This window comes from Protopterus annectens, chromosome 4.part0 (genome assembly GCF_019279795.1).
Source record: "Protopterus annectens isolate FY-2018-M chromosome 4.part0, PAN1.0, whole genome shotgun sequence".
NCBI classification, from domain to species: Eukaryota; Metazoa; Chordata; order Ceratodontiformes; family Protopteridae; genus Protopterus; species Protopterus annectens.
In genome coordinates, this window is record NC_056733.1 from 788,283,356 (window position 1) to 788,304,321 (window position 20,966).

The 20,966-nt window shown below is 46.2% G+C and overlaps 1 protein-coding gene across 1 annotated transcript in view; it reads left to right on the forward strand.

Moving 5' to 3' along the window:
* Positions 1 to 20,966, forward strand: part of LOC122800343 (piwi-like protein 1) — a 785,589-nt gene that overhangs the window by 669,957 nt on the left and 94,666 nt on the right. The window lies entirely within an intron of this gene.

Sequence of the window (20,966 nt, forward strand, 5' to 3'; positions counted from 1 at the left end):
TCTTCATAAGAAATATCCTTCATTTAGTGGTGTGGAAACTAAAGCCTTAAGTTGCCAGATCAGCAGCAGGCATTTCATGTAGTGTTGGGGAAGTGGCATAGCATGCCTCTGTGTCCTTAGTACTGTAGTAATGTTCGTTCCATCTGCAGGGCATAGAAGAAGCTTTAGAATCTCAGCACTGTTTCTTTGCATATGCAGAGATGGTATTGGCAGATGTGAAAGAAAGGCCATGTTCATTATTTCCTGGCTGGAACTGTAGAGGAGGGGGCAGAGTTTGATAAAGGCACAGCTGTTTAGGTCATTCACGCAGTGTGCTCCACTTTTTTTTTTCTGTAGCTTCTGAGTATTTCTTCTGACTGTGGAGTTGGGTGTCCTTGTAAGCTATCTGTCTTGCGTTTGTTTTCCCTTTCCACATCACAAAACTACAGAAAAAAGGGTAGCACACTGCCAATCACCATCCTGTTTTAGTTGAAAGGACTCTTCAGAGCAATGTCATGCTCCATCATGTCTTTAATACAGAGGTTTGTAGCTTTTGATTTCTGGTGGACTTGACTTAATGAAGAACATCCCTAAACATACCCAAGGGTAGTGCAAGTCCCTATGCAGGCTTCCACTGCTCAGATGTAGTAATTAATGTGCTCAAGTTCTTGCTACGATCAGTTGTCAGTAGCCCAGTGTGTACAAGTCATCTCATGACTTTCAGAATAGGGCCAGCTTAAAACAGGCTCCTTACAATAACTACCTTTTCAGCAGGGGGAATGAGAGTAGACCAAGGCTGCTGTTTACTGTGATAGACATGGATAATATACCAGCCCATTTTAAGTATTTGGGCAGATAACCATCTTGTTTTGGACCTTGCGTAATTTTGTGAAAACTGTTCATTTTTATCGTGCATGTGTGAGGAAAGGAAAAAATATGTAACTGAAAACAGGTACCTTACAAAGGACACCCACATGGCTTGTGCCTATTGTTTAGGAGAGAGTCATATCAGGATTTGTGGTGCAGTGGTACCTTGGTACTTATCTGCTTCAAAACATGTTGAATTTGGTATTTGCCTCATTTTGAATAGAAAAAATAGTCTTGGCACTCGTTTATTTGGCACTTGTCAAGCTTGCCAGAATAGGATTGCTGTCGCTTTTTTTTAATTGTGGAGCCATTCTTTGTGCAAAGAAGTACAGTACTGTATCATCATGGGTCCTAAGTTGGAAAAGAAAATTAGTTAGAACCACGCTAGAGCAGAAAAGAGATGAGAAATGCGAGTTGTATCCACGTGTCTGATCTTGCCGTAGAGTACTGAATGCCAAGAACAACCATCTCCACCATCAGGAAAAAGAGGCCATCAGAGCAGCTGATGTTGCTAAAGGAGTGAAAACTGTGACAAAACAAAGATCGCAGACACAAAGTTGAAAATTTGTTATGGGTTAATGAAAAACAGATGGTGATAGCATTTCAGAAGTCATCATTTAGGAAAACGCAAAAGTGTTGCATACTGATCTGTTGAAAAACGACCCTAGAATGAGTGCTGATAATAGTGAAGTGTTTAAAGCCAGTCATGGATGGTTTGAATACTTTAAAAATTGAGGTGGTATACATAGTGTGGTATTACATGGAGAGGCAGCCAGTGCCAACAAAAAAAGTTGCCGATTAATTTATTTAGGAGCTTAAGAAATGTGCAGAGGGTGAGGGTTTTATTCCCCAACAGGTGTTCAGTTGTGATGAGAGAGGCGTTTTCTGGAAAAAATAATACCCAACAGGACGTACATCACTTGAGGGGAGAAGGCATTACCAGGCACAAGCCAATAAAGGACAGACTAACTCTGTTGCTGTGTGTGAATGCAAGTGGAAATTTAAAATATAAGCCTCTGCTAGTCTACCACAGTGAAAACCATGAGTTTTCAAGACAGATGTGATAAAAAGCAAGTTACATGGGAACGTGGAAGGTTAATAGTAAAGCTTGGGTCACCATGCATTTCTTCACAGAGTGGATGAATGGTGTTTGGCCCATCTGTGAAGAAATGTTTCCTTGAGAAATATTTGCCTCTGAAGCCTCTGCTTGCTTTGCACAATGCTCCTTCTCACCGTCCAGGCTTGGAGGGCAACTTGTTGGAGGAGTTTAACTTCACTGTGAGGTTCTTTCCCCCTAGCAGAACTCCTCTGATCCAGCCCACGGACTAGTAGGTAGTCTCTAATTTAAAAAAAAAAAAAAAAAAAACTGTACACAAAGGCACTTTTCCAGTGGTGCTTTGAAGTGACATCAGATACAGAGTTAACCTTGAGAGAATTCTGGAAAAAACATTTTCATATCCTCTAGTGCCTAAATCTTAATTGATAAGGCCTTGGGTGAAGTCTCTTGCAGGACCATGAACTCTGCCTGGAAGAAATTGTGGCCAGAAGCTGCAACTCGGACAGAATTTGAAGGCTTTGAGACTAAGCCTAGGCCTTACAGGTATTGTGGAGGATATTGTGACTCTGGGGTTGTCCATGGGCCTGGAGGTCTTTGCCGATGTGCAGGAGGCAGTTGAGCATAAAGAGCTCAGGATGAAAGATCTGTAGGAGCTTCAGAGGGAGCAGTAACAGTTAGTGGCTGAGGAACTGTGTTCAGGAGAGGAGGAGGGTAAGGGAGGACGTCCCCAGTTCATTAATCAAGGAAATGTGTGCAGAATGGGTAGAAGTGTAACATTTTGTTCAAAAATATCACCTTGACAAACCTCTAACAAACCACTATGTTAATTTTTCAATGACCAAACAATTTCTCACTTTAGAGGCATCTTGAAATGCAGATAAAAAGCATCATTGGGTAGGTTTCTAGTGAAAATTAAACCTGGTAAGTATCAAGCGGGGTTCAGTGGTGGTAAGAGACAGAAACGAGAAACAACCCCTGAAGGGCAGTTGCCTGAAGTTTTTATGGAAAGGGGACTCTCCTTCCAAACAACATTTCTCCTCCTCACCATCTTCCTCACCGCCTTCCCTTAGGCCATGCACGGCCTGTTTATTACTGACTTTATATTGTACAGTATTGTTTTAGTGAATTTTAGCTGCTGTATTTTTTTATTAAAGTTATGCTGTTTATTAGTAAAATACAGCTCCATTAAATGCATATAATGCATTATAAAATGTGTATTTTCTGGGGGTCTGGAATAGATTAATTCAAATTGCATTATTCATTATGGGAAAAATTTGTTTGGTATTCATTTTCCCCAGTCATCGTGACTTTTGGAACAAATTAAGAATTAGTACCAAGGTAACACTTAAGTCTTAAAACTACTAGAAGTATTCCTCAATCCTTGAGATTGTTTTTTGAAAATAGATATGTCATAGTTGCATGCACCAAAAACTTCAGATCTGACACTTCTTACCTGGCTCGCCTCTTCAAGGAAAGAAAGTGAACTTTCTAACCAGATTTCTCAGCCCTCAGAAAGAGTGTTCCTCTGACTTAGTCTTGCAACCCTTGGGGGGGGGGGGTCCTGATTCTGAAGATGCACTCAACTGTGAGGATGTTATCCTTCGATTTTCCAACTGAAGAAATCTTTATCTGACACCATCTCTTAGATTAAAGTGTATTACTGTGAGGGAAGAGAAGTTTCTGATGCTCAAACATTATACTATGATTTTCTCAGCATTGATAGCCTAGTAGCCTTGGCTATCCTTCCAGTTATAGGAGCTTGTAATGTAGTTTCTTTACCCCCCCCCCCCCAAAGAAAATAAGACTAACTATATTTATAAGGTGCTAAACAGACTAAACAGAATTCCAGTCACTTACCTGGCTGTAATCTCTTTGGGTAGGGACAGTAATTCAAAACCCTTTGCTTCTGAGCCTGTCCTCTGTGGAATAGAGAGAGGACGACATTTTGACTAGTAAGAAAAGAAATTCCTCTCACACATTTGCTTTCAGAGCTAAACAGACTAAACAGAATTCCAGTCACTTACCTGGCTGTAATCTCTTTGGGTAGGGACAGTAATTCAAAACCCTTTGCTTCTGAGCCTGTCCTCTGTGGAATAGAGAGAGGACGACATTTTGACTAGTAAGAAAAGAAATTCCTCTCACACATTTGCTTTCAGAGCAGTTAAATGCGGGCACACAGTGCAAAAATAATTTCCAGTTTTCTATACATGCAACAACCTGTTGCTGCTAACAGTCTTGCTTTTGACACCAAAAACAGTTAACTATGGTCAGTCCTGCATCCTAAATGACCAAATACTGAATGTGCAGACAATGCAGTGGATCTTCTTTATTTCCTCAACTTCAAGTGGCATTTTCTGTTATCACAAGGTAGCACAGTACTGAGCAGCTTTTGAAAGCTCAGCCTCCCCTGATGGCTGGGCATTTCCTGAGAGAGAAGCCCACAGCTGCCATAATGAGTGCCAGTCCTTCTGCTGTCCAAAGAAGAAAATTGACCCTTCACAGGATCCAGTGCTCATTTCCCTGGCATACTGCTCTGATGAGCAATATTGGATCTCCTTCCTCTCATTTTATTAGATTTGTTATTTCTACTTTTGTCATTTTTTAGTGTTTTTTTCTGTTTACAGTAATTTCTTTGAGAATTTCTGCTAGTAACAGCGTTAAGTCTTCTGTATTTAATATTTTTACTCTTACTGAGGAAACTTTAATTTGTATCAAAGTCAGTGTGCTGTTAAGACACTAGAGGCTTGTCTTTACTGTTCTGCTTTATTTTCATCCTTTGACAGGCGAATATTGCAGAGCTTGGATTTTTTTTTTTAGCATTTATGCACATACTATATTGCATAACATAGTTCTCTAACATCTGATCAGGATGTTACTGCAGATGAAGTTTGAATGTACTGTGGAGATTTTACTCTTTCTGGCAAAATATTCTTTATATAGTTAAATGTTGTTCATGGCAGTCAAACATGGTTTGAGTGTGGAGCTGGAGCTATTTTTTAACACTGGCTTAGCACCTTGCTTGTTTTGATGTTTTGTCCTTGTTTACTGGAAATTCTTTAATTTCTGTCCGTTGTAAAAGAATTCTGAATACCTTTTAAATTGTGATAATAGCATAGTTAGGCAGAGTTTAGTTGTGTTGGACATGCGTATTACTAGAATGTCTTATGCTTATTGTGGTAAATTATCCAGTAATATCGGTCATTGTTCTGGCTGGTGTAATTCCCCTGACTTGATGGATCCTAACTGTAGTCCCCCTCCCCCTTTAAAATCTGGTTGCACATGGAAAGAAGAAAAAAGTGCTAAATAAAAATATCCCTCTACCTATTTTGGGTAATTTTGTTACGGACACTGCCTGACCTTCAGACCACTAATCCTTTTCCCTATCTTCCTGTAGTGTAGTTTACAAACTACTGTGGAAAGGGGGCTTAGGCACATCTTCTTGAACTGTTGCAGTACCTTTTTCATTTATGGGAGAAACTAACACTTTAGGTGAAGTAGTAGTCCTGGGTAAGAGACCCCTTACAAGACACAACACTCTGTCCTTATAAATTTTATCTAGTAATGAATTTTGCAAGAAAAAGAAACAAGCTTCTTCAGATTATAGCAGTTTATAAGGCTTATCTGTCTATCTTTTAAGTTTTCTGCAGACCGCATATTCTGGTGGTTGTATTCTCATAAATGGCTTTAGTGCCAGTTTGGATAAAGACCTTTCTTTCTCAGAGAATGATGCAGAAATCTAATTTCTAGTGTGATTTTGCTTAAGAGCATTAGGAACTACCCTGTAGCTATGCAGGCTATATGACCTTGTACCCAATTCTGTGGCTATCCCCCTTCCATTACTATCCTTGGAAGAGGTCTATAAATCTGTCTGAAGGACACCAGTATCTATTTTTAGCAGTTCCTTAGACTCAGAAAATAGAGGATTTTCTTGAATATGACTAGGCTCTTTTTTGATTTGACTGCTGATCCAGCTGTTTCATCAGACTGCCTACTCAGATAAGTCTTTGACTTCATATAATCCAGTATCCTGTGATAGAGGGAAAATGGTGAGATCTTCAGGGCAAATGGATGCCTTTTTCTGTTAAACTAGCCTTAAGAATGTTAAGTTATCAAGGCTGTAAAGGGAAATCTATTTTACAGGGAGTTGTACCATTTGGATGATTTTACTGCATCCTTACCTGCTGCAGAGCAGAAGTCTTGTATGAATTAATTTTTTACTAATTTGACTCTGGTTTTAAAACAAACTTTGTGAGGTGTGATGGAATGTACAGATAGTCTTGAGAACTGCTGCTGCTATGTTGTATGCCTGATTATACCATTAGAGCTTTCATGATTTAAAAGCTGAAATTTTAATGCACCTTTAAGTTCTGAATTGGCATTTAGGCTGTCTGTTAACCTAATCAGTGAGATGATTAGGATAAATTTATGCATGGGGTGTCTAGGATGTTTTGTAGATTCATAGGAGTTGACTAGGCTAATGGCTTAAGGGCCATTACAAGCATAGACAATATAACCCAATTTCTGTGTGGAGTCTGCATGTCCTCCCTGTGGTCGCGTGGGTTTTCTCCGGATGCTCCGGTTTCCTCCCACATCCCAAAGACATGCTGTAGGTGGATTGGACACTCCAAATTGGCCCTAGGCGTGCGTGAGTATGTGTGTGCCTTCTGTGGAAGGTTGGGCGCCGGGCTGGCAACTCGACACTGTAAAACTCCACTGCCAGTCATGAGCAGACAGGTGATGCGCTGTGGCGACCCCTAGCCAGGAAAAGCCAAAAGAAGAAGATATGGCCCCTAGGGGCAAGAGGATATCAAGGATTTGTCCCTGTGCATTGTGCATCTTAGATTTCCCCTGTCCATAAACACATAGGCATTGCCCAGGTGGGAATTTGCTCTATTTATCAAAACAGTGCATGAAGAGGGACAGGGAAGGGCTTTGCTTAATGTGAGTAGGAAACCTGTTCCAAAGAAGGGGTAATCTCTGAGACACGCATCTGTCTCCAGCATGTTTTGTGTGGGACGCTGACTGTTTAGATCCCTAGATCAAGTCACACTCGTGCTGTTTGACTTGCGGATATGTAGCAGCTCCATCATGGCTGGATTTTGATAGTACCTTGTAGGTCAGTCATAGCTCACCCTTAGTAGTCTGTAGCAGTCAAAGTAAAGTGATAGGGCTGTCTGCATAGTTTGTTGCTTACACCCTGTATTTTCTTTGTGAGAAAACTCTGAGGTCAGTCCATCTGCTGTAAGTGCCTAGTCAAGTACATACCAAATGGTGCATTGTACTAGATTACTTGTCTAATGATGGCAGAGTACAGCGAGGACTATAATTTCCTTGGTTCTGGCTGCCATACCTTTACTTGTAAGTTATGCCACAAAAAAGGATTTCCTCACCACTCTGGATGCATGATTGTCAACGTTCAGTCTACTGTCTGCGTACCTACATCTCTCATCTCCGAGCCCACTCTAAGGGGAGTGCTATTGATGTAATTTATAGGGGTATTTGACTTCCCTAAAGGGTATAATGCATTTTTTACATTCAGTTTTAGGCCGTGGTTCTTGCTGCAAACATTTGTCTGATCTAGACCCTGTTGAAGGGCATCTGCATTGTTGGGGGATTCTGTGATTGCCCCCAGGTTGCAGTCATTAACAGACTGTCATCTGGAAGGCTTCCACATTTGCATTTATTTCAGAAAAGTATATTCCGAACAAGAGTGGTCCCAGTACTGAGCCCTGTGGCACACCGCTAGTAAGTGGCCTCTTGCTGGATCTGGATTCACACACTTTAACCATACGTATCCTGTCTGTGAGCCAATTGGCTAACCATCAGGTGACAAGGATTTATGTGCAGATTTGTGAGTTTATAAAGCCTGAATGGAAGATGTTCATATGCCTTGGCCAGGTCGTGGTAGGCGTGTTTTACCCTCATTCATGGCCATGGTGACTTTATCAAAGTTGTCCACCAGATTCAATAGGCATGACCTGCTCTTGACAGCTGAATTGGTCGGGTCCAATGTTTGGAGGTTTCCTATGTCATTTATTAGATCCATGATTATTCTTTCCGTGGCCTTACATGAAAAACTAATCGAACTTATGGGTCTGAAATTTCCCAGGTCAGTAGATGGTCCTCCCTTTATGCTGCGGGATAACTGTTTGCCTCCACTCTATTGGGACACAGCCAGTCCATAGGCTGTGGTTAAGCGGAGATCCTAATAGGCGTAATAAGTCATGATTTAAGCTTGTTTGAGGCAGTCTGGTATATTATCAAACCCCATTGAAGCTGTATGTTTAGCTTTAGAAATTGAAGCGGCAGCCTGTTATTTAGTGGTGATTGGTGGTGGAGTGGTGGAGGCTGTTTTTTAGGGGAGAACTGGAGGGTTATGGGTAGGTGAAATTTGAGCTGTATTTGTGGGCCAGCAGATTTGCTATGTCTTCTGGCTGAGTATTGGCGATGCCATCCACAACCAATTCCACACATTACTGGGCATTGCTCTTTAGTTTGCAGACATAACTGAAAAATGCCTTATGGTTATCCTAAGCTTTGGAGGCTATTTTTACCTCAGTCTGCTTTCAGAGACTTGACTAGTACCCAGACTCGCTTGTTTAGACTAGTGAGGGACTTTTCTCTGTTGTGCATGTTCCCTCTTACTTCTCGACAGGATTTTTCTTTTGTTCAGCCTGCAAGTACTAGGGGTCCACCAGCGTGGTGTTTTTGCAGTTTGACCTGGGTTTGTTTTGGTCTGGTACTACCGTTTTTATGCAGTTTATATGGTCATTCATGACTTTTGTGTATGCCTCTGCACAAGTTTGTTTTCTGGATTTTCATTGAGTTTGGAAACTAGCTATGCCATCCCTTAGTAGGGGGTAATTTACCTTGGAGAAGTTCTTAAATTTTTTGGGTTAGGTGGGGGACTAATTTTACCTTTGTTTCAAGGGGGACCGCATTGTGATCTGCCTTACTAACAAGGACAACACTAGGAGGGGTGCGGCACTCTCCCATATTTGTGAGTAGCAGGTCTAGGATATTTGCTCCCCTAGTGGAAATGCAGACCAGCTGCTCTAGGGCATTTGAATTTACAAAGTCAAGAAATCTTTAGCCTGCATGTCAGTGGTAATGTACGTCTCCCAATTATTGGAAGGGTAGTTAAACTCTCCCATGAGGATTATATTGGGGTTGATGGTAAGTGATTCTAGTAACTTCAGGTATGATGTATGGGTTTTCTTGGTTTATGGTGGGGGACCTGTAGTTAGCAAGAATATGGTAATGAATTTCCCCATGGTTGGTTGGACATGGAGTAGCTCAAACATGTCATACTGTTCAACCAGCCTTGAGGTGTGCTTATCCTTTATGTAGATAGATACACCTTCACCTTTAGCTCTTTCATTTTCAGTGGGTGGTCTGAATGTATTAAAGGCATTTTATCCATGCACTGCTGGAGTGCTTTCTATGGATTTGTACTATGTTTCAGTAACTGCACAGAAATCAGCATTCTTCAGGGTGTAGAAAGCTTCCAGGGAGTGCATTTTCTTGTTGAGGCTCCTAGCATTGAGCAATAACCACTTTAATTTGCCCTGAGTAGCTTTTATTATGTTGGAAGGTTTGTCTGACAGTATGTAAAGGCACTATGGGGATGGATAATGTTTTGGCCAATATCCACAAGCCTAGAGGTGATAGGTGAAGACCATCCCTGGCAAAGCATCCTGGCCTATCAACCATGTCCAACTAGGCTGGACAAGTATTGCGCCCCTTTGGAATGACACCAGTAGCCAGGTCAATTGTTAGTCAGTCATTTTCTGCTGGTGTTGTGGCATCTTCATTGGAGACTGTAGAAGGCTGCTCATTGCTAGGCTCATACCTGCCTGTGACGCATTGAAAGCTTAATTGCATCTCTCTCCATATAGTCCAAGGAGGCCCATCTTGGGTCATTCATGCCTACATGGGCTATGGCAGAGTCATACTAGTACTTGGGGATAAGTGACCTGAGTGCTTGTGTGATCTGGCAAATTCTGGCCCCAGACAGGCAACTAACTAACTTTCCCCTTATTCAGCCTGGTAAGAGGGACATCAGTGTGTGTCTCAATAGAGTCTCCTGCGACCAGAATATTGGGTCGTGGAGTGTTTTGCATTATGGTCTTGGTAGCTGAGGCACAGTGTGTTGTGATGGGAATTATCTTTTCTGTAAATGTGGAGTTTGAGGACTACTCCTGTTAGGCCTTTGAGGTTTGGGTAAGCTACATGGGAGCACCCTCGCATATGTGGGTCTGTGTGTGTGGTCCTCTGTGGGTGCGGTGTGATGTGTCTGAGCTACTGATAACCTGTTTGTTGCTTTTTGTGTCTAGCCTCCAGTGTCCATGTGTACCTGCATCTCACATGCTGTATTTGTCTATTCGTGAATTAAGTTGTCAGGCTGGATGTAGAGATGGCAGGAAAGTGCCCATTTATTGTTGTAGGTCCTAATGTGTACTTGAAAGGAATAGGAGGTGAGGGTGTTTGTAAACAGATGAGGGAAGTGTGCATACGTGGGGTAATCTGCATCTTGCCTAACCTGCAAATGCTACCCAGATCCAAATCAGATGCTGTCTGAGCAGTAATAGTCCTGGGTACTATAATAAGGTAATTGGCTGAGTAAACCTTCACAGTATAATGAAAATAAATGATGTAATGGGATCCTATCTCGCCTACATTCATAACTGATGGGTTCGGAGCCGATCCCTCGGCTCCGACTCGGCCACTGTATAGTAGAACGAAGTCTCTAATTGGCTGGGCTACCCCTTATCCCAGAATGCACCACGCCTGCTTCCCCAGATCTCGTTTGCCGCTTTTCAAGCTAGACGTGATCTCGACTTGGCTGGAGCCAAGTAGTTTTTTGGTTACTTTTTGGTCTTTTGACCTAGGGCTTTCTTCATAAATTTAACAAACAGCTGTTTTAACAGCTTTACATGTGTGTGTAAACTTTGTTGGTGTGATTGGTATTTTTTTCTATTTACCGGGCAAGGCCCGTTTAGAGGGCCCTTGCCCTTATTTGTGTGTGGGTGTGCTATATTTGTCTTACTGTACGTTCTGTTTTATCGGGATAAGCCCGTTTGTTAGAGGGCTTCTGCCCGTTTTGGGTGCTGTATCTCGGGCCAGTCCCATTTGAGTCAAAGGGCTCGTGCCCTAGTGAAGGTTGTTTTTTTCGTTGTGGTAAAACTGTGGTGTGACAGGATGTCGAAAGAGACTCAGAAGTCTGGTTTTAAAAAGTGCACCAAGTGTAACTACAAAATGTCTATTACTGATAGCCATGCTGTTTGTGTATATTGTTTAGGACCGAAACATTTACAGGAAACGTGTAGTGTTTGTCATGCTTTTTCCTCTAGGGTCCTTCAAGAACGTAAAAATAAGTTGATACTTAAGGGCCTTATTAAGCCCTCCTTTGAGGAAGCTTTGGCTTCTCCTTCCTCTCCAGCTTCTAAAAAGAAAAGGTCGTCTGCTCCGACCAGTCCGTCTGAACCGACTTCCAAGAAGCATAGGTCGACCACTTCTTCCTCTGCTCCAATGGCTTTGGAGCCTCGGGTGGAAGGGTCTGCCTCGATACCTCTTTCCTTGGCTCCATTGGTGTCGGAGCCGCAGGTTGGGGGATCGAGAGGCGAATCATCTGCTTCGACTCCGTTGGTCTCGGAGCCGTTGGAGGTGTGCAGCTCAGACTCTCCTCCCTCAGCCCCGAAGTCCCCTTCGGCGCCGATACTTATACATACGGTTCCGGATCCGGTGCCGATAGTGTTGGAGCCATTTCGGAGCCGGTCCCCTGGTCTTTCGGAGCCGAGAGTAGTCTCGGCCCCCATCTATTTCCTCTAAATCCTCCAGGTTGTCTGACTCAGATTTGGACAGAGTTATCCAGAGGCTTTTCCAGTCCCCGGTTTTTGCAAAAATGGTCTCTGCTCCAGCCCACTCGGCTCCGGAGCCGATCCCCACTTCGACACATCCGATTCCTCCTCCAACCTCCTCGGAGCCGTTGGAGTCGGTGATGGTAGAGCAGAGTCGTCCAGTCGGAACAGAGACTCCCTCGGAGCCTCTCTGTTCCGACCATCATTCCTACCCTGTCCTCGGCGTCAGGGTTCGGTACCGGGACTTCCTCGGTCGGGGCCGAGGGGAACACTTTGGAACTGGTAGCTTCGGTGCCTAGTCTTCCCCTCGGAGCGTCGGCCGCAGGGATTCCCAGTACCGTCGTGGTCTCTCAGCCGGTATCCTCCGTAGAGTCTGGAGGTCCTGCTTTTGAGGCCATGAGGAGTGCACTGGCCATGTCCTTGCCGGCTCAGCAAGTCTCTACCTCACCGTCCCTAGACTTGGGAACTGGTGCTTCTGGTGTGCTTCATTCCCACGACAGCGGGGCCCCAGGGCCTGAGGATACCCCCTTGGGGGGTTCCCTTCTCCCGGGAGGTCCTTCTGAATCGGCTTCGGATGAACCTCCAAGGAAGAAATTGTGCAAGAGGAAGCACATTGACTCCCAGGAGGAGTCTATCACTTCAGATACTGACCTTGATGCGGAGGGGTCCCCAAAATCATCCTCGGATGACGTCTCATTCTCAGATATCCTCGTGATCCTGAGACAGAGGCGCAATTGGCAGTCCAAAACCCCTTCCGCAGAGGAGTCAGTCTTCCTCAAGGCTTTTGGGGCCCAGCCCTCTGCCTCCTGGGTGTCTCCACCCTTCGATGAATTGCTAGATTTAGTTTCTCGAAGGGTGTGGGAACACCCTGATTCTGTGGAATCGGTGCCCGCCAGGCCTAACAAGTTCTCCTCAGCCCCTCCTCAAAAGGAATTTTTGACCAAAGAAGTTGCAGTCGATGCGATGGTGGTGGCATCTGCCACTCAGGACGTGGCAGAGGCTTCAACGTCTATTCACCCTCCTAATAAGGATTCCAGGAGCATGGATAGGTACGGGAAGCGTACCCTTTCTTCAAGCGGCCTTTACCCTGCGGTCGCTGAATTACCTTTGTCATTTCACCAGGCTCCAAAGGGACCTCCTCAAAGAGTTAGGAGAGTCTCTTACGGGTAACCTTCCTGAGGCGTTAGCCCAAACTGTTGGCGCCCAGATGACTACCCTATCTTCGATAGTCAACTCGTCCATGAGGCTCATCTCATATGTGGCCGAAGGGGCGAGTAAAGCAGCGGGAACAGGTGTGGCTCTTAGAAGACACGCCTGGTTGCGCTTGTGTCCCTTTGCGGAGGCTTTTAAGTCTTCCTTCACCGACGCCCCTTTTAATGGGTCCTCCCTGTTTGGACCCAAGGTGAAGGACACACTGACTCGGTGCGAGCAGGAGGGCAAGACCTTGACTGCCTTGGGGGCCCGTTTTTCCGCTCCTTCTAGACCTTACCCCAAGGCCCAGAGAGGAGGGAAAATGTGGTTCAGGAAATCTCAAAGGTCTTTCCCTACTCCCAAGTGATCCCCCTCTAGAGGCAGGGGAGGGGGATTCAGGAAGACGCCGCCTCAGAGGCGGCAGAGGCCCCCATAACTCTGGAGACCGCGATTCCTTTCGTGGTTCATCCTACGCTCCCCGTCCCTGAGACGTGGCCCGACTGCGCATCTCCGGAGTCAGTCGGGGGTCATTTTGCGGAACACCCACAGGCTTGGGAATCTATCACCAAGGATCAGTGGGTGCTCCGAACCATAACCGGAGGCTATCTCATCCCTTTTACCAAGATCCCCCCTCTACCTATCAAGAAAATCCCGGATGTGCCACCCAGTCAGCGGGATCAAGCAGCGGTCAAGGTTTCAAAGCTGCTAAGAAAAGGAGTCATCCAGCCTGTCCCCGCCGACCAGATCGGATCAGGAACTTACTCAAGACTATTTTTGGTGCCAAAAAAGACAGGGGACTTGAGGCCCATTTTGGACCTCAGCTCATTGAATCGCTTTGTAAAAAATCCAAATTCCGAATGGTGACCCTTCAGTCCATTCTCCCGTTATTGGAGAAGGATGTCTGGATGTGCTCCATAGATCTCAAGGACGCTTACTATCACATTCTGATAAGTCGAGTCCAGGAGTCATTTACGCTTCTGCCTGGGAACCAGTCATTTCCAGTTCCGAGCACTGCCCTTTGGTCTCACCACAGCCCCCAGGGTGTTCACCAAGTGTCTGGCAGTGGTGACAGCTCACTTGAGAAGTCTAGGATTCCAAGTGTTTCCCTATCTAGACGACTGGCTCCTTACTGCCACCTCCAAGCATCTATTAGTTCGGCTATGACCACAGTCAGTTTGGGTCATTCACTAGGAATCACGTTCAATTGGGGAAAATCTGTGCTGCAGCCGTCTCAGCGTATTACATTTATAGGCGCAGAGCTAGACACAAGAAGAATGCGGGCATTCTTGCCTCTAGAAAGGATTCAGGTCCTGCAGTCTCAGGCTCAAACCCTGTTACCCAGATCACGAGTTCAGGCCAGACTGATTCTGCAGTTATTGGGCACGATGGCCTCGACTATTCTACTAGTCCCCTTAGCCAGACTGCACATGCTGGTGCTGCAATGGCTACTGTCAGTTCAATGGTCCTTTCAGGAACTTCCCCTGAACCATTTGGTCCAGATTACCAAAATTTGCCGTCGGGACCTACGTTGGTGGCTGCTTCGGTCCAACCTGGACCAGGGGCGACCCTTTGCCCTTCAGCCTCCCGTCGCCACGGTGACCACGAACGCCTCCCAGACAGGGTGGGGGGGGGGTCATTATCTGGACAGGTCTGTCCAAGGCACGTGGCAGGCTCATGAAATGCACTTGCATATCAATATCCTAAAAATCAGAGCGGTGCTACTGGTGTTGCAAGCACTTCATCATGCTCTTCCACGTGGTACTATTGCGATCCTATCCGACAGCATGTCGGTAGTCTGGTACATAAACAAGCAAGGCGGAACCAGGTCCTACCCTCTTTGCCGAGAGGCCATTAGAGTGTGGCATTGGGCGATTTCTACCCAGCTTTTCCTGGTGGCAACGCACATTCCGGGGAAATCCAATGTGATTGCAGACAGGCTGAGCAGAACTCTCCTGTTACCCCACGAGTGGTCCCTCAACGACAGGGTGGCTGCAAACATCTTCGCCAAGTGGGGCCTCCCTTTTGTTCGCCAGTCCTCACAATGCGAAATGCAGGGACTTCTTCACTCTGACTCCCTCTCAGGGGCAGATTCCCAGGGACGCTCTAGCTCACAGTTGGCCCCCCGGTCTACTTTACGCCTTCCCTCCAGTTCCCCTTCTCCCGAAGGTGATACAGAAGGCGATTTATCTAGGGAGCGACATGATTTTGATCGCTCCACACTGGCCTCGTCAGGTTTGGTTCCCCTTCCTTCTGAGGTATGCGGTGGAGGGCCCATGGTTTCTGGACCTAGTGCCCGACCTGTTGACTCATCAGTTGGGGCAGTCTCACCCATCCCTCAGATCCTTGAGGTTGGCCACTTGGTTACTCCACTTCCCAACCTTAGTCAGAGATCACTCTTTTTCTCCAGACGTCATCTACATTTTGTCCTCTTCTCACAAACCTTCCACTATTAAACTGTATTCTAGCAAGTGGAAGAGGTTTGCTCTTTGGGCCCAGCAACGAGGTATAGACCCCCTTACCGCCCCAGTACCTCAGGTTTTAGAATTCCTGGCTTCTTTGTTTTATTTGGGCTCTTCAGTTTCCACAATTAAAGTCCAACTGACGGCTATCTCTAATTTTCATGTCTCCTTTGAGCCTTCCTTAATGGCAAACAGGCTTTGCAAATCTTTCCTTAAAGGAGCGTGGCTCCTTTGGCCCCCAATAGCCCATCCTGCGCCCCCTTGGGATCTGAATATGGTTCTAGCTTCTTTAACTGCCCGTCCCTTTGAACCAGCAGCTACTTGTGATTTAAAATTTCTATCTTGGAAAACCGCTTTTTTGGTGGCAATAACCTCTGCCAAGCGGGTCTCAGAGCTTCAGGCTCTCCGTTCTAATCCTCCTTATTTGACTTTTCACAAAGACAGAGTGTCTCTCAAGTTAAATCCCTCTTTCTTGCCCAAGGTAGCATCCCCCTTATGCATTCAACAATCCTTGAAGCTCCCGGTGTTTTTTCCCAAATTCTCCAATAGCGCAGAATATATTTTCCATCAGTTGGATGTTCACAGACAACTGCTTTTTTATTTAAGTAGGACCAATCAGACACGAAAGTCAGATCAGCTGTTTGTGTCCTTTGCGGAAAATAGGTTGGGTCAACCGGTGGCTAAAACCACCATAGCCAAATGGATTAAAGATTGCATCTCCTTCATCTATTCACAGTCCGGCAAAGAGCTACCATTCCCAGTCAAGGCTCATTCTACCAGGGCAATGGCTACTTCTGTAGCATTTCACTCCAAATTATCGATAGATGATATCTGTGCGGCTGCTACCTGGACTTCTCCGCACACCTTTATTTCTCATTACAAGATAGATGTGGCTTCTCGAGGTAGAGCTTCCTTTGGTTCCACAGTTCTTAGGAGTGTTTTCCAATGAGCCACCAGGGATTTAGGTGCTAGGGATGCTGTCCCATCAGTTATGAATGTAGGCGAGATAGGATCCCATTACATCTTTTAGTTATGTACTTACCATAACTTCGGATGTATGGGATCCATCTCGCCTACATTCATACGTACCCGCCCTCCTTCCCCCTTCCCATTGGACTTGGAGGAAATGTTGCTACTTACTGAGTTTTTCTCTTGAAGGACTTTAGTTTGTTACAGTTGGTATGTTTCTGTGCCTGGATGTAGGTATATAAAAGCGAACAAACAAGATCTGGGGAAGCAGGCGTGGTGCATTCTGGGATAAGGGGTAGCCCAGCCAATTAGAGACTTCGTTCTACTATATAGTGGCCGAGTCGGAGCCGAGGGATCGGCTCCGAACCCATCAGTTATGAATGTACGCGAGATGGATCCCATACATCAGAAGTTATGGTAAGTACATAACTAAAAGTTTCTGGATGTTTGTGTCTGTACGGTGCACTGGCACAGCAAATAGCTCTGTGCAAATGTGCCAGATTTATACTAGCGCTGGAAATACTGAAGACCGAATGAGCCCTCTGGCCAATATAACTACACTGATGCCCCACCACCGAGTCAGTAGTCAAGGAGCCTCAGTCCTCACCACTGGCACCTGTAGGGGATTTACAAGTACACACAGTATTTCCAGATGCAGCTCTCTGCATCAAGTGCAACTTCCCTTAAGGGCACACAGAGACCACAGTCAGTCTGGGGCTGGTTTCTCTCTTTCTCCAGATCCCCAATAAGACTCCCACTGACACAGCTATAGAGTTGAGATCTCAGCTGAGTGGCAAGTCAAGACCTCTAGCACCCTCTGTCCAACCACTGCTTTGTGTCGCTGCCCAAGTAGCTGACACGCAAACTCTTTGAGGTTTGATTTATACACACAAGCACCTGGTAGAGGATGGCACAGGTTTACTAGCTATGTCCCCTTTTGCCCAGACTATAAGGTAGCTGTCACTGCCACCAGCCACACCTTATCAGCTATTTTAAGGCCCTTAAAGGGTGTCCAATCTTACTGTGTAATGTTAATACCAATGGTAGTTTGACCAAGAGTAAGGCTCATTAGGAGTGGCCTGCACAGTGTCACCAAATATGCAAGTACTCACAGAACTTGAATATCTCTAGACAGATCAGCCACAACGAAAGGTTTAAATATATTTAATAAAATAACAGGAAACTACTCTGTACATAATTACAGTGACATCAGAGTTCAGAATCGCAGGAAATATTTAAAACAGCATTGCCGGTCAGTCTTAAAGAAAAATATCTAAATGTAAGTGTTGCTATATTCCTGACTATATCTAAGAGTAATTATACTGTTGCCTAGACTGACTTGGAGCAAGGCAAAATGTGTGGTGAATGGGTCTTCTGTTCAGGTCCAAGACAGACTACAGAATGCTCTGTCCCTCTCAGAGTTCTTTAATTAGTATTGCAAATATTACTGCTGGGATAGCTTGCATAATGACCTCAATGTTAAGTTGTCAATCTCGCCTTCATTCTTGCTAGATGGGTTCGGAGCTGATTCTCTGCTCCGACTCTGCTTATATCAAAGCTCGAGAGCTATTTTTACCGGCTCGAGGTAACCCTGTATCCCACAATGCTAGGCGCTAACTACCCAGATCTCATTTGCCGCTTAGCTGCGAGGTTGCGTTTTTGCCGGCTCTCTGGTAATTTTTCAAAAAAAAAAACAACAGCTTTTTGGGTAAGATTTTTTCCCTTTTATTTCAGGGTTAGTGTTCGTTATACCCCTTGTCCCCTCTTAGAGTAACCCGCTTTGTATAGTCCCCTTTAGGGTCTATTTTCTATCCCCTCAGCCCTTCCTTCCCCTTGTATATCTAGGCCTTAGGGCCAAGTTAGTTTGGGTAAATTTGTTAGTCTGTGTTAGTTGTAGTCTTAGTCTTTGGTGTGGTGCAGTGACTGAACTAGGTTTTTTTATTTACTGTGGTGTGTGTGTGTGTGTGGTGGTTTGGGTGTGTTCCACCATTATGTCCGAGTCCAAGGTCTCAGGCTTCAAGAAGTGTGACTCGTGCTGTCAGAAAATGTCTGACAGACGGTCACACTTCTTGCGTGTATTGCCTAGGCCCTCTGCACCTGCAGGACTCTTGTTCTGTCTGCCATGCATTCAGTCCAAGAGTCCTGCAGGAATGCAGAAACAAATTTCTTTTGAGTGGCTTATTGAATCCTGAATGCTCCCCAGCCAAGTCTTCGTCGGGCAAGCCTTCTAAGCCCACTAAATCGTCTGCTCCAAGTTTAGAGCCTCCGACCAGTGGTGCTACTTCTGCATCAGCTCCGACTGGAGCCGACGTTTCAAAATCTCAGTTGGCTCCGATAGTTTTGTCGGAACCGACTTTGACCAGTAAGCGCTCCAGGTCCCCCTCTTTGGAGTCGGTCCGTTTGGCTCCGAGATCTCCTTTGCTTTCGGAGCGCAGTCACCGGTCCCATTCCTCTCGGTCTTCCAGGCTTTCGGACCATGACCTCGAGAGGGTGGTTATTAGACTCCTTAAGTCGCAGGCACTGGCCCAGATGCTTCATAGCCCTTCTCAGCAGACAGTGGCTATCCCCATTCCATCATCGATTCCTCCTCCGACTCTTTCCCTGAGTTCGGAGCCGGAGTTTGTGGGAGCCGGGACCGTCGACACGGAGCCGATACCACCCATTTCCGCTCTGTCGTTGGCTCAGATTTCTTCTATGGTGCCATCCTTGGAAGGATCCAGACACCGTGACTCCCTCGTCAGCTCCGACGGGGCGAGTGGCATCGGACCCTTGTCCGACCTCATTCTCCCTCTCGGAGCCTCAGCGCAGGTGAGTTCGGCTCCGAAATCTGCCTCGGAGCCATCCCTCTCGGTGCCGGGAGGGGTTCTTATCTCTTTGGAGCGAGGACCTTCTTCTCTGCCTGATTAGGGGTGCTTTCAAGGTCATGAGGAGTGTGCTGGCCCCTGTGCCTGTTCCTCGGTTGGCTCCTTCAGCTCCTCCCACTGTAGTGCCTGCTACGGTCTCCACTCATCCTCTCGACCCTGACCGCAGAGATCCTACGCCTCAGGGGCCCCCATTGGGAGCATCCTCCTCTTCTGAGGCCTCCCCTGATCCGTCAGGGGAGCCCCCTCAGAAGTGGAAATGTAAGAGGAAGCATCTGGACTCCCCTGAGTCCGTCACATCTGATACAGACTTGGATGAGTCGAAGGGGGTCCCAAGATCCCCCTCTGAGGATGTCTCCTCTGACATCCTTGAGATCCTCAAGCAGAGGGGGAACTGGTCTACCCTCAATCCTTCTGAGGACGAGTCGGTCTACGTAGAGGCGTTTGGTTCTCGCCCTTCCACCTCCTGGGTGTGTCTGCCCTTTGACCCCCCGTATGGAAGTGGTGGCCAGGAAGGCATGGATGGCCCCTGACTCGATGGAACCAACCCCACGGAGGCCTTCAAAATTTATCACAGCCCCTGCTGATAAACAGTTTTTAACCAAGAGTGTCCCTGTTGATGCCATGGTGGTGGCTGCAGCCACAAAGAAGGAACTGGCTGATCCTTCGGTACCTATCCATCCTCCTAATAAGGAATCTAGGTCCATGGATAGGTACGGCAAGCAGATGTTTTCTTCAGCGACCGTTACCATGCGGTCGCTGAATTACTTGCGTCATTTCACCCGTCTTCAAAGAGACTTGCTCAGAGAAATGGGTGACACTCAACAGGATCCAACAGCTGCGGGGTCTCAGGACAAAATCAACTACCAGCTGGCACCCCTAAACTCGATTAACTCCTCCATGCGGCTTATTTCTTATGTGGCCGTTGGGGCAAGTAGGGCTGCAGGCACAGGTATGGCCTTAAGACGACATGCCTGGATGCGGCTTTGTAACTTTGCTGACTCCTTCAAGGCATCCTTCACCAACTCTCCCTTTGATGGTTCGGCGTTGTTTGGACCTCAGGTGAAGGATACTTTGACCAGATGCGAACAAGACGGCAAGGCTCTCTCTGCCGTGGGAGTCCGTTTTTCCACCCCATCCAGACCATACCCCAAAGGTCAGAAGGGTGGAAAAATGTGGTTCCGCAAACCACAGGGAGTCACGCCGGATGCACGAGGCGAGTTCCCCTCTAGAGGCAGGGGGGGAACAATAGACGCCACCCCAGGGGCAGAGGGGGTCCGCAGAATCAGGGTAGCAGAGAAGCTGTCTCTGGCCAACCCTTCCAGCATCCCTGAGAAGCTGCCCGACTGTCCACCTTCTGAGGCAGTCGGGGGAAGATTATCACTGTACCCAAAAGCCTGGCTTTCCCTTACTGAAGACACATGGGTACGGTCGATCATATCTGAGGGTTACAAAATTCCCTTTGTCCACACCCCCAAACAGCCAAACAGGCCCCTTCCAGATGTTCCACCCAGTCTAAGGGAACAAGCAGTATTAGAAATCTCAAAACTGCTAAGAAAAAGGGCCATCCAGCCAGTCCCAACAGACCAGCAAGGATCCGAAATCTACTCCAAGTTATTTTTAGTACCAAAAGACAGGGGACTGGAGACCAATTTTGGATCTCAGCAGACTGAACAAGTCTGTTCAAAGAACGAAGTTCCGGATGATCACGCTACAGTCCATT